Here is a 14,835-nt window from a genome sequence, read left to right as displayed (position 1 = left end):
AAATCTGGCTAGTGCAAGAGGTAATTTTACCTTGGGATAATGGTTCCCCGTTTAACCCACAAATCTCAATTTCCGATGCCAAGGGTACTAAGGGAACAGAGTGTTTCAGGGCGAATTGGCAGTCCATAAAAACCCCGTCGGCCCCACTGTCCACAAAGGCCTCAGTCTTGACAGTTTGACCGAGGATCTTCAAGGTCACCGGAATGATAAAAGTCTTCTTGGGAAATTCTGACTTCTGGCCTGACAGGATATTTCCCATCACCCTAAGGGCCCTGAAGTTTTCCGGCTTTTCTGGGCATGATGCTACCACATGACCTTTATTCCCACAGTACAAACACAACCCCTGCTGTCTCCTCTGCGTCTTCTCACGCGAGGAGAGGCGGGTAGCCCCAATCTGCATAGGCTCCTCGGAAAATTCCTCAGAGTCTGAGGTTCCCTTGGGAAAGAAGGAAACCTCGGTCTCCCTTTCAAGCCTACGCTCTCTCAGCTGTCTATCCACCCGGATGGATAACTGCATGAGCTGATCCAAGCTATCAGGCAAGGGATATTGTACCAGTTGGTCTTTTATCTGGTTAGAAAGACCTCTTCGGTACTGGTGTCTCAGGGCTGGGTCATTCCACTGGGCCAACCTCCGAAACTCCGTACAGTAAACCTCAACTGGCCTTCGCCCTTGCTTAAGGATCGAAATCTGAGCCTCGGCTGAGGCCGTCTTGTCAGGGTCATCATACAACATGCCCAGTGCCGTAAAAAAAGCATCAACACTTTTAAACGACGGACAGTCAGGCTGCAACCCATATGCCCAGACCTGTGGGTCTCCTTGTAGCAAGGAAATCACTATGCCCACCCGCTGAATCTCCGACCCAGAAGACTGAGGCCTAAGCCGGAAGTATAGCTTGCAGCTTTCCTTGAAACAAAAGAACTGCGAGCGATCTCCAGAAAAACGATCCGGGAGATTTACTTTCGGCTCCTTAACCCCTGAAGGTGCTGCTGCTGCGGGAGCTCCGCCAGCGGCCTGGGAGGTGTGCATTTTAATGGACAAATCATTAAATTGTCGAGTCAGGACCTGCACCTGTTTGACCACCTGTTGCAACATATTTTGAGGAGTATGCTCCATATTCCCACAAAATTTCAACAGGAGTATGAGGCTGCTGAATATGTTATGCACACCAGTGCCTGCAGGAATGTACTGGTGTCTGAACTGTTATGCACACCAGTGCCTGCAGGAATGTACTGATGTCTGAACTGTTATGCACACCAGTGCCTGCAGGAATGTACTGGTGTCTGAACAGATAGGGATGCAAAACAAATGAACTCACAGACAGACTGGGGAATATGACATTACGTACACAGAAGGTGATAGGGTAACAAAATAACCACAAAGTGAACAGAGAAGCCCAGAGGCTAAGAAACTGGGTGTCTCCCTAGTATTAAGAATGCTCAGATGGAAAAAGCAAGATGTTGTGTTTTAATACGTAGAGAACCCGAAATGCTGTTGCTAAGGGCAACAGCAAAACCCTAAAGGGTTACCAACGGGTGTGGCAGTAAACTCCTTGGTCAGAGATGTAATGATAGACACAAGGAGAGTCTCCCCAATCCTAATCCTCACTTGCAGTGCACAGGTTCAGCTTACTGCCACTAAACTGACACCTGAACACCTTGCACAGTGAGACAGGATTTAGGCAGGCAAGTCTGAGAATACAGCCGCAAACTTGCTAAGTTCACAGAGTAGCAAAAGAACCCCAGCAAGTTAAATGACTGACTCCAGTCTTACTGCTAGGTCTGGATTGGCAGAGTGTAGTACCAAATCCCAAGGCCTATATGCAGTAAGCAACAACAAATACAAAGCTACACAGTACTGGCTAACTTTCAGGAACTAACTAACCAACAAAGATTCAGCAGCATCTGCTTAACCTGAGAAGAGGCCTTATATAGCAGGTGCTGTCCACACCCCACTCAGACCTCACAGACTGTGAGCACAAAAACCAGCACCGGATCCCCTGCCGTGCAAAGAGCCTGTAACCACTGCACAGCAAAAGACCCGAACCGGAGTATCAGCTGCGCTCAGGTTACACCACTAGCACTTGTCTCCCGGTTGCCATGACGACGTGGCAGCACAGGGCAGGAGACCCTAACAGTACCCCCCCTCTGACGAGGGGTCAAAGAACCCCTACCACTGGGTTTATCGGGGAACTGCGAGAAGAAAGAGCGTATCAGTCTGGGGGCATGAAGATCACAACTGCGCACCCACGACCGCTCCTCCGGGCCATACCCCTTCCAGTGCACCAAAAATGACAGCCAACCCCGAACCATCTTGGAGTCAAGAATCCTTTCAACAACAAACTCCCTCTGGCCACGTATCAGAAGAGGGGAAGGTCTTCCACTGGAAGAAGGATTACTAATCGCCCGTTTTAAAAGGGAACAATGAAATGTTTTATTGATACCCAAAGAACGGGGCAGATCTAACTGAAATGCCACCGGATTGATAACCCTGGTGATCTTATAAGGGCCGATGAACCGGGGGCCTAACTTATGAGATGGCTGTCTCAACTTCAAATTCTTGGTAGACAACCAGACGAAGTCTCCTAATTTGAAGCTGCAGGGTCTTTCCCGCTTATCAAAAACCCTTTTGGTCACTAATGACACAGACACAAGGGCTTTCTTCACTTTCCTCCAAATACCTCTAAGGACCGAAACCACAGAGGAACCACCAGGCATGGGGTCCAGGGGGTCAAAAGAATTGGCCTTAGGATGATGCCCATACACACAAAGGAAGGGAGAGATCCCTGTAGCAGAGTGAGCCACGTTGTTATAGGCAAACTCCGCCATGGACAGATGAGCAACCCAGTCAGTCTGACACTTGGAGACATAACACCTGAGGAACTGCTCCAAGGACTGGTTCACCCTTTCAGTCTGCCCATTAGACTGCGGATGGTAGCCTGACGACAAGCTGACAGAAATCTGGAGATCGGAACAAAATGCCCTCCAGAATTTGGCCACAAACTGGGATCCGCGGTCAGAGACCACATCAAGTGGCAACCCGTGGAGACGCACAACATGCAGCATAAATAATTCAGACAGGCGTCTGGCCGATGGCAGCCCAACCAGTGGAACGAAGTGCGCCATCTTCGAAAACCTGTCAACGACAACCCAGATGGCTGTCATCCCCGAGGATTTGGGCAAGTCCACCACAAAATCCATTGAAATGTGGGTCCATGGCTTAGATGGGATAGAGAGTGGATGTAATGGGCCAACAGGAACCCCTCTAGGAGTCTTATTTCGGGCACAGATGTCACATGCCCGAACCCACTGATCCACATCCTTAGCCACCGAGGGCCACCACACCGCCCTAGATAGCAACTCCCGAGTTCTGGCAATACCCGGGTGACCTGCCGACTTCTTGGCATGGAATTCCAGGAACACTCGCTGTCTTAACCTAGGAGGCACAAACAAAAGACCTACCGGAAGGTCTGGAGGAGCCTGCTCCTGTGCTCTAAGGACTAATGATAAGAGGTCCTGGGTAATGTCCACTTTAATACATGATGGGGACACAATGGGCAACGGCTCCTCGGTGGTCTCCTGGATTGGAGCAAAACTCAGCGAGAGCGCATCAGCCTTGATGTTTTTTGACCCAGGGCGATATGTTATAAAAAAATTAAAGCGAGCAAAAAACAAAGCCCATCGTGCCTGCCCGCATTGAGACGCTTTGCTGACTCTAAATATGCCAGATTCTTATGGTCGGTGAGAATTGAGACCACAAACTTAGCCCCCTCAAGCCAGTGTCTCCACTCCTCAAGTGCATCCTTAATAGCCAACAATTCCCGGTTACCCACGTCATAATTCATCTCGGCAGGCGAAAATTTATGGGAAAAGTAAGCACAGGGATGAAGGCGATTATCAGACACTCCCATCTGAGAGAGCACTGCCCCAATACCCATCTCAGAGGCATCCACCTCCACCACAAAAGGACGCTCTGGATCTGGGTGTCGCAGCACCTTGGCCGATACAAATGCTCTTTTGAGACGGGCAAAAGCCGCTTTAGCCTCACAAGACCAGTGAGCAACATCCGCCCTTTTCTTAGTGAGTGCCACCAAGGGCGCCACTATAGATGAAAATCCAGCGATAAATCGTCTATAAAAATTCGTAAAGCCCAGGAAACGCTGAAGCGCCTTCAAACTAGTGGGCTGCACCCAATCCAGGACTGCCTGTACCTTGGAACCCTCCATTTGGAAACCTTCTGGGGAGATAATATATCCTAGAAATGCGATTTGCTGAACTTCAAATTCGCACTTCTCCAGCTTCGCCCCAAGCCGGTGGTCTGTGAGTTTCTGGAGGACTAAGCGTACATGCTTCCGATGTTCCTCCAGGGAATGGGAGAAGATTAGGATGTCATCTAAGTATACAACTAAGAATCTATCCAAATATTCCCTGAGTACATCGTTCATGAAATCCTGGAAGACTGCCGGGGCATTACAGAGCCCAAAAGGCATCACCAAATATTCATAATGCCCTGAGTGGGTATTAAAGGCAGTCTTCCATTCATCCCCCTCTCTTATTCGGATTAGATTGTACGCCCCGCGTAGGTCAATCTTAGAAAAAATGGTGGCAGTACGAAGCTGGTCAAACAAGACCGAAATGAGAGGCAGTGGGTATGAGTTTTTAATCGTGATACGGTTCAATTCCCTGAAGTCGATGCAGGGTCGCAATGAACCGTCCTTTTTACCCACGAAGAAGAACCCCGACCCAGCTGGAGACTGTGAAGGTCTGATAAATCCCTTAGCCAAGTTCTCCTGAATGTACTCTGCCATAGCCTGAGTCTCAGGACGTGACAGGGAGTACAACCTGCTCTTGGGAAGCTTAGCATTTGGCAACAAATCAATGGCACAGTCATAGGGGCGATGGGGAGGTAGTACCTCTGCAACTTTTTTGGAGAACACGTCCGCAAAATCTGCATAACACCCTGGCAATCCTGGCAAACTTAGCTGCGAGAGCCTGACTGGAAGGCTCAAGCAACTCCTGAAACAATCAGTACCCCAACTAAGAATCTCCCCAGAGACCCAGTCAAATTGAGGATTGTTGGCCCTTAACCAGGGTAACCCCAACACCAATGGGGCAAAAGTACAGACAGTCACATAAAAGGACAATTTTTCAGAGTGTGTGGCTCCAATAAACAAAGAAATCTGGCTAGTGCAAGAGGTAATTTTACCTTGGGATAATGGTTCCCCGTTTAACCCACAAATCTCAATTTCCGATGCCAAGGGTACTAAGGGAACAGAGTGTTTCAGGGCGAATTGGCGGTCCATAAAAACCCCGTCGGCCCCACTGTCCACAAAGGCCTCAGTCTTGACAGTTTGACCGAGGATCTTCAAGGTCACCGGAATGATAAAAGTCTTCTTGGGAAATTCTGACTTCTGACCTGACAGGATATTTCCCATCACCCTAAGGGCCCTGAAGTTTTCCGGCTTTTCTGGGCATGATACTACCACATGACCTTTATTCCCACAGTACAAACACAACCCCTGCTCTCTCCTCTGCGTCTTCTCACGCGAGGAGAGGCGGGTAGCCCCAATCTGCATAGGCTCCTCGGAAAATTCCTCAGAGTCTGAGGTTCCCTTGGGAAAGAAGGAAACCTCGGTCTCCCTTTCAAGCCTACGCTCTCTCAGCCGTCTATCCACCCGGATGGATAACTGCATGAGCTGATCCAAGCTATCAGGCAAGGGATATTGTACCAGTTGGTCTTTTATCTGGTTAGAAAGACCTCTTCGGTACTGGTGTCTCAGGGCTGGGTCATTCCACTGGGTATCATGGGCCAACCTCCGAAACTCCGTACAGTAAACCTCAACTGGCCTTCGCCCTTGCTTAAGGATCGAAATCTGAGCCTCGGCTGAGGCCGTCTTGTCAGGGTCATCATACAACATGCCCAGTGCCGTAAAAAAAGCATCAACACTTTTAAGCGACGGACAGTCAGGCTGCAACCCATATGCCCAGACCTGTGGGTCTCCTTGTAGCAAGGAAATCACTATGCCCACCCGCTGAATCTCCGACCCAGAAGACTGAGGCCTAAGCCGGAAGTATAGCTTGCAGCTCTCCTTGAAACAAAAGAACTGCGAGCGATCTCCAGAAAAACGATCCGGGAGATTTACTTTCGGCTCCTTAACCCCTGAAGGTGCTGCTGCTGCGGGAGCTCCGCCAGCGGCCTGGGAGGTTTGCATTTTAATGGACAAATCATTAAATTGTCGAGTCAGGACCTGCACCTGATCGACCACCTGTTGCAACGTATTTTGAGGGGTATGCTCCATATTCCCACAAAATTTCAACAGGAGTATGAGGTTGCTGAATATGTTATGCACACCAGTGCCTGCAGGAATGTACTGGTGTCTGAACTGTTATGCACACCAGTGCCTGCAGGAATGTACTGATGTCTGAACTGTTATGCACACCAGTGCCTGCAGGAATGTACTGGTGTCTGAACAGATAGGGATGCAAAACAAATGAACTCACAGACAGACTGGGGAATATGACATTACGTACACAGAAGGTGATAGGGTAACAAAATAACCACAAAGTGAACAGAGAAGCCCAGAGGCTAAGAAACTGGGTGTCTCCCTAGTATTAAGAATGCTCAGATGGAAAAAGCAAGATGTTGTGTTTTAATACGTAGAGAACCCGAAATGCTGTTGCTAAGGGCAACAGCAAAACCCTAAAGGGTTACCAACGGGTGTGGCAGTAAACTCCTTGGTCAGAGATGTAATGATAGACACAAGGAGAGTCTCCCCAATCCTAATCCTCACTTGCAGTGCACAGGTTCAGCTTACTGCCACTAAACTGACACCTGAACACCTTGCACAGTGAGACAGGATTTAGGCAGGCAAGTCTGAGAATACAGCCGCAAACTTGCTAAGTTCACAGAGTAGCAAAAGAACCCCAGCAAGTTAAATGACTGACTCCAGTCTTACTGCTAGGTCTGGATTGGCAGAGTGTAGTACCAAATCCCAAGGCCTAAATGCAGTAAGCAACAACAAATACAAAGCTACACAGTACTGGCTAACTTTCAGGAACTAACTAACCAACAAAGATTCAGCAGCATCTGCTTAACCTGAGAAGAGGCCTTATATAGCAGGTGCTGTCCATGCCCCACTCAGACCTCACAGACTGTGAGCACAAAAACCAGCACCGGATCCCCTGCCGTGCAAAGAGCCTGTAACCACTGCACAGCAAAAGACCCGAACCGGAGTATCAGCTGCGCTCAGGTTACACCGCTAGCACTTGTCTCCCGGTTGCCATGACGACGTGGCAGCACAGGGCAGGAGACCCTAACAGAAGGTTACCTGACATATTCTCTGAATCCGAGGAGGAGGTGCCAGAGGTGGAAGAGGGGGTGGAGCTGGAATCTACTTCTGAGGTGGGTGATTCCTCTCCTGCGCAAGGTGTGGAGTCACTTATACTGACTATAAGGGATGTCCTACATGTTCCTGGGAATGATGCGGATGTTCAGCAATCCTTTTTCTATGTACAGAAAAAGGTGCTGGTCACATTTTCTGATTCAGAGGAACTGGATGAACTATTCAGGGAGCCATGGGCTACTCCTGACAAGAAATTTCAGGTGTCAAAGAAATGGGTTGCCACCTTTCCTTTTGAGGGGCGGAAGGTCTGGGAGACTCCCCCTACTGTTGATGCTTCGGTATCACGCCTGTCTAAAAAGACAGTACTACCTGTTCCAGGGACAACTTTGAAATCTATTTATGTTGCAGCAGGGGCCCCAAAAGACCTGTTATTGCAGATTGTTGGGTGACTCACGCCACCTTCAGGAGGGCCTCACAGTCCCTGGCTGAAATGGGGACGCTAGTTCAGCATATCCAGGAATCTGGCCATTTCTTCTGTGATACTATCAAAGGGACTGGCATTATAAATGCCCGTACTTCTACCATGGCGGTTTCTGCACACAGGGCATTGTGGCTACGCCAGTGGGCGGTGGACGCAGAGACAAAGTGGAGTGTGGAAACCTTGCCCTTCATAGAAGATAGGCTGTTTGGAGGTGAGTTAGACACTTGGATTTCAAAGGCTACCACAGGAAAGTCCACATACCTCCCATCTGCAGCTCCACTGGCTAGACATTCTTACACTGGGCCTTCACTGCATTCCTTTTGGACAGCGCGCTTTAAGGTAAGGCCTTAAAGCGGTGCCTCAAGTGCGGCACGAGGCTCCATGGGTAAGTCACATAAACCTGCCACCACAGGGTCTCAGGACCAGAGTGTCAGCACTGTCTCCTCAAAAATCTCAGCATGACAGTGTCCCTCCGCTCCTGGGGGATCTCAGCGTAGTCCCATTTGTAACGTCTCCTGCCAGGATGCCTGGATAAAATACCTGATCTCCCAGGGCTACAAACTGGAGTTTGAAAGTTCTCTGCCTCACAGGTTTTTCAAATCGGGATTACCGACTTCAGGAACTATGCGCCTCACACTACAGGAGACCATTCAAAAATTGGGTTTGGACCCAGGTCATTGTTCCTGCTCCACTTCAACTATGGGGCGAAGGATACTATTCCAGCCTTTTTGTGGTACCAAAACAAGTCGGTTCACTGAGGCCCATTTTGAACCTCAAATCATTAAACCCATATCTGAGGGTTTTCCGGTTCAAAATGGAGTCTCTGAGAGCAGTGATCTCAGGTCTGGAGGAGGGGGAGTTCTTGGTCTCTATGGACATAAAGGACGCATACCTCCATATTCCAATATGGCTGCCTCATCAGGCCTACCTCAGGTTTTCTCTGCTGGAGGAACACTAACAGTTCCAGGTGCTGCTCTTCAGCCTATCCACGGCCCCAAGAGTCTTCACCAAAGTGATGGTGGAAATGATGTTCCAACTCAGGATTCAGTGTATGAACATTGTCCCCTACCTGAACGATCTGCTGATAAAGAGAGGTCAAAGGAACTACTGCTGGACAGCATCTGCCGAACGATATCCCTGTTGTCACACCACGGTTGGATTCTGAACTTTCAAAAATCCCACCTCGTGCCGACCCAGCATCCCCAATTCCTAGGAATGATCCTGGACATGGTGGCTCAGAAGGTCTTCCTTCCTGTGGACAAGGCAAAGGCACTTCAGGAGTTGGTTCAAGCGATTCTACAGCCAAACCGGGTCTCAGTACATCTTTGCACCCATCTGTTGGGAAAGATGGTGGCCTCCTTTGAGACCATTCAATTTGGCAGATTCCATGCAAGGACATTCCAACTGGATCTCCTGAAGAAATGGTCAGGTTCACATCTACAGATGCACCAGGTCATATATCTCTCACCGCAGGCCAGGATTTCTCTCCTGTGGTGGTTGCAATCTTTCAACCTCTTGGAGGGGAGGAGCTTCAGGATCCAGGATTGGATTGTCTTGACCACGGACGCGAGCCTTCAGGTCTGTGGGCTGTAGCCCAAGGGGCACAGTTTCAGGGCCGGTGGTCAAGCCTCAAAGCCTGCCTTCCTATAAACATACTGGAACTCAGAGCAATATACAATGCTCTGCCGCAGGCATCTCATCTGCTTCAAGGTCAAGCCATTCAGGTTCAGTCGGACAACGCCACAGCTGTGGCATACGTCAATCAACAGGGAGGAACAAAAAGCAGGGCCTGCATGCGGGAGGTTTCCAGGTTACATCTCTGGGTGGAAAAGAATGCAAGGGCAGTCTTGGCCATCTTCATTCCGGGAGTGGACAACTGGGAGGCAGACTTCCTCAGTCATCACGACCTACACCCAGGAGAGTGGAGTCTCCCTCCGCAGGTATTTTGACTGATGACAGATCTATGGGGCTGTCCACAGATTGATCTGATGGCCTCTCGACTCAACAACAAGCCTCAGTGCTATTATTCCAGGATGAGGGACCCTCTGGCAGCGGAAGTGGATGCATTGACTACACCATGGGTTTACCGGCTGGTATAACTGTTTCCTCCGATTCCGTTGCTCCCCAGGGTTGTAAAAAGAATCAGAAGAGAGGGAGTTCAAACAATTCTCATTGCCCCCGACTGGCCTCGGAGGGTTTCGTACGTGGATCTTCTGGTCATGGCAATAGAAGACCTCTGGCCCCTACCACTAAGGGAGGATCTTCTTCAGCAAGGTCCGTTCGTCTACCCGGACTTATGGCAGCTTCATTTAATGGCATGGCGGTTGAGCGGAACCATCTAGCTGAAAAGGGGATTCCGGGTAAACTTATTACCACCATGATTCAAGCCAGGAAGCATTACCACCATATCTGGAAATGATACATTTCCTGCTGGGAGGGCCAAAAATATAAAACTGCGGATTTCAACCTGGGGTACTTTTTGCGTTCTTACAGGCTGGTGTGGATATGGGCCTAAGGTTGGGCTCCATAAAGGTTCAGATCTCGGCCTTGTCCATTTCCTTTCAGAAGAAATTGGCTGCTTTGCCTGAAGTCCAGATGTTCCTGCAGGGTGTCCTTTACATCCATCCTCCTTTTGTGCCCATGGCACCTTGGGATCTAAATGTGGTTTTGACCTTTCTACAGTCCTCTTAGTTTGAACCTCTGATGTCAGTGGAGGACAAGTACCTTACGTGAAAGACGGTTATCTTAGCTATGACTTCCACTAGGCGTGTTTCAGAACTTGGGGCTTTGCCCTGTAGAAGTCCCTACCTGGTCTGAGGACAGAGAGGAACTCAGGACTCGACAACAGTTCCTGCCTAAGGCGGTTTTTGCATTCCACCTAAATCAGCCTATTGTGGTTCCGGCGGCTTCAACCACTTCCTCAATTCCTGAATCCCTGAATGTGGTGCGAGCCCTGAAGCTTTATGTCTAGAGGACTGCTGCTGTCCGTACAGTAAATTGGATTCCCTCTTTGTACTGTATGATGCTCGCAAGAAGGGTCATCCTGCTTCAAAGCAGTCGATTGCCTGTTGGATTAGACTTACTATTCAAATGGCCTACGTTTTGGTGGCCTTGCCAATCCCTCGGTCTATCAAAGCCCACTCTACAAGGTCTGTGAGTTCTTCCTGGGTGGCTGCACATGGTGTCTCGGCTTTGCAACTATGCCTGGCCGCTGCCTGGTCAGGGACAAACACGTTTGTCAAGTCTACAGGTTTGATACCCTGGCTACAGAGGATGTCCAATTTGGACATACAGTGCTGCAGGCGTCTCGGCATGTTCCCACCCATTCTGGGAGCTTTGGGACGTCCCCATCATACTAAGTGTCCCCAGTATCCCTTATGAATGATAGAGAAAATCGGATTTTAATTACCTACAGGTAAATCCTTTTCTCGTAGTCCATAAGGGATACTGGGCGCCCGCCTCTGTGCTTCTACTTTCCTGCAAGCTATTGTTCTTGTGTGAAGTTGTTTACATCAGCTGTTGTGGGTTTCTGGTTTCACTAGCTGTTGCTAGTATGTTGGTTCTGCTGTGTGCTGGTTTGTTAATCTCACCGCCTATTGTATGGTCATGTTTCCTCCTCCCAAGTATGTCCATCTCCTTTGGGCACAGTTTTCCTAGACTGGGCTGTGGGGGAGGCCATAGAGGGGAGGAGCCAGAACACCCTGTTAGAAGAAATTTAAAGAGCAGCGGCTCCTTTGGACCCCATCATACTACGTGTCCCCAGTATCCCTTATGGACTATGAGCAAAAGATTTACCGGTAGGTAATTAAAATCCTATTTTAACTGGCAGCTCGGTTCACAAAGTGTGAAGTCAGACTGCTTTTCTGCATGCACATTGGGGAACAGAACATACTGGGGTGCAGCATACTGTGATGCAGTGTACAGAACAGTACAAACAAATTATACAACAGATTATTTTTATTTTTTTAGCTGGCTGCTCAGCTCACACTGTGTGGAGTCAGACCATTTTTCTGCACATGCATTGGGTACTACAAAGTACTACAGTGCAGTGCACAGTACAAATAAATACAGCAATTTTTATTTGTTAAACTAGCAGCTTTGCTCACACTGCATGGACATATATAGTGGCAGTTGCTCAATTAGCTTAGTGATATCATTCAGGGGCTTGAAAGGGAGGGGTATTTCTAAGCAAACTTTGGAGCTTATTCATACATTTGCGCAAATATATGTAACCGAGATCTCTGAATTCTAATATTGTGTGGGATTTAAATCTGGTTACTGTTATTATTCAGGGTGCTGGGGGAAATAAAATGCCTTTTTTTCACACTGCATGAAGTTAGACAGCTTTTATGCATGTGTACTGGGGTACTACAGCATACTGGGGTTAAGTGTACAGTATAAACAAATGTAACAATTTTTATTTGTTTTAACTTTTTTTATTTTTTATACTTATTTTGCTGACAAAAATGGAATCACACTGTGAATGCAGCGGGTGGAGCCTGCAGAGTCAGTGCAGCACTGTGATGGAATTAGACTAAGTGCAGCCACTTAAATGGACACAGTGACATCAAAATAGCCCCTTAGATGGACAAGTGACAGCAGCACAGTCCTTAGACTTAGATGGACACAGTGACAGCAGCACAACCCCTTTGATGGACACAGTGACAGCAGCACAGTCCCTTAGATGGACACAGTGACAGCACTTGTATTGTGTACAGCCACTTGGATGGACATAGTGACAGCACCACAGCCCCTTAGACTAAGATGGACACAGTGACAGCAGCACAGCCCCTTAGATGGACACAGTGACAGCAGCACACCCCCTTAGATGGACACAGTGACAGTGCTTGTATTGCGCACAGCCACTTGGATGGACACTGCAGAGCACAGCATACACCAGCATGACTGGAGTGAAATGGCACCAAGGCACGGCTGCAACTCCCTTATATGGAATCCAAAACCCGCAAGAATCCAACACCGGGAGGGTGATGTTCAGCTTTGATTTAAAATCCGATCTTGGCTGGAAAACCCAACCCAGGACTCGGATTTGACTCAGATCTCAAAGTTCGGGGTTATTCAGATTTAAGGTAGTCCGAACCACTCATCTGTACCAGTAACATGACCCAGCTAATAAAATATGCCGTGTCACTCTTAATAACACACTGTGTAAAATTATTATTTAATTTCAATATGAGAAAAAAAAAAGATAAACTCTAGTATAACATTTTTAAAGAACAGGAACAATTGGTCAACTTCAGTAATAATGATAAGAATTACTTTGTAGTTTAGAAATAGATGGAACGTATCAGCCAGGCACCCAGTATGTATTATTTAACACAACCTAGCTAATATGATATACAGTACTGTATGCTGCATCACTTAATTGTGAAGTAAGCAGGAACAATTGGTCAAGTGTAGTATGTAGACGTTGGGTGTGGGATCCCGGTGGCTGGGATCCCGGCGGTCAGTATACCGATGCTGGAATCCCGGCTGCCAGAATGCCGGCAGTGGGGCAAGCGCTAGAAAGCCCCTTGCGGGCTGCTGCGCTCACCATGCTGTGGGCTTGGTCTCTTGCTGCGCTCACCACAGGTTCTATTCCCACTCTATGCGTGTCGTGGACAGCCACAAGTTTAAATAGTCCTGGAGCAGCTGCCAGCATTCTGGCGACCGGGATCCTAGCGTCGGTATTCGGACCTCCGAGATCCCAACCGCTGGGATATTAATTACATCCAGTATGTAGGTATGTATTTATTATAAGTTAACAGTCTTCCTACTGCTAATAGCACCCTAATGGCGCCCTGATGATGTGCTAGATAATGCTGCTAATATTGATTTTTAGTTTTAACAAACTGCTCTCCAGCCCCATCACACGCCCTCTCCCTCCACTCCCCCGTGTGAAATGGTGACCGCGGTCACAAGGGAGAGATTTATATTAAATCACAAGCATGCAAGATCCAATACCGGAAACATGACATTTCGCCTTGATCTGGTATCCAAGTGTAGTGGAAAGACCCAAGCCAGGACTCAGAAACACTCGGATCCCCTAAATTCAGGTGGTGGTTGGATTTAGCACACATCTCTACTTTACTGTTAAAACCTTGAATCTGGACACCTCAGAAATATATCTCCTCGCCAGTGACCTCAGACCACTCACATTATGGTGTATTTGGTAAAACAGGAAATAAAAGATAATCTTGATGAAACAACATGTTGGATACTGAGATCTAAGCAACCTATGGAGATGTAAAGATCTAACCTTCAGCCTCTCATGTTTTTCAGCACACCAATGTTTTTCCGATGGTGACGTCGGTGCTCAAAGACCCCACCTGTTTCCCATACCCAGATGAGTTTAATCCACAGAATTTCCTTGGTGAAAATGGTGAATTTAAAAAGAACGATGCCTTTATTCCTCTGGCATCAGGTATACAAACTTGTAAATAGAAATAAGTCTTATAGCAATTTACAGTACTGTATGTAACTCCTAGTGGTTGTGTGAGTCAAATACTAAAAATTTTAATCACAGAAGTAATAAGGGCATAATCACAGATCAAAAGTCATAGGTGGTCATTCCGAGTTGATTGCAGCCAGCAACTTTTTGCTGCTGCTGCAATCAACTAGTAGATGCCTATGGGGGAGTGTATTTTAGCTTAGCAGGGCTGTGATCGCTTGTGCAGCCCTGCTAAGCAAAAAAAAAATTCAAGCAAAACTAGACTAGGCCTATACCTACTTACCCTGTGCGATGGATCCAGCGATGATGGGCCTGGCTTTGACGTCACTCCTCCGCCCTCCGTTCTGCTGGACACGCCTGTGTTATACTTACCACTCCCCGAAAACGGCTCCAAACGGTCCGGATCCGCCCTGGCATGCCTCCTTCCTGTCAATCTTCTTTGCGGTTCCTTTGTAAGTCGCGACATAACCCGGCGACCCCTGTCGCTGGGCAATGTCGTGCACGCGCACTGTGCCCGCTGCGCATGCGCATTCCGCACCCGTTTGCACCGCAGCAATAAACCGCTG

At 48.2% G+C, this 14,835-nt stretch overlaps 1 long non-coding RNA gene across 1 annotated transcript in view; it reads left to right on the top strand.

Annotated features, from left to right (window-relative positions):
* LOC134947861 (uncharacterized) overlaps positions 1-14,835 on the top strand; it is a 101,882-nt gene that overhangs the window by 33,863 nt on the left and 53,184 nt on the right. The window contains exon 2 of the long non-coding RNA XR_010182825.1: positions 14,101-14,242. This is a non-coding gene — a long non-coding RNA (uncharacterized LOC134947861). The remainder of the gene's footprint in view (positions 1-14,100; positions 14,243-14,835) is intronic.

This window comes from Pseudophryne corroboree, chromosome 8 (assembly GCF_028390025.1).
Source record: "Pseudophryne corroboree isolate aPseCor3 chromosome 8, aPseCor3.hap2, whole genome shotgun sequence".
NCBI lineage: Eukaryota > Metazoa > Chordata > Amphibia > Anura > Myobatrachidae > Pseudophryne > Pseudophryne corroboree.
Note: the sequence above shows the minus strand (reverse complement) of the source record. Positions and strands in the feature narration are given on the sequence as shown.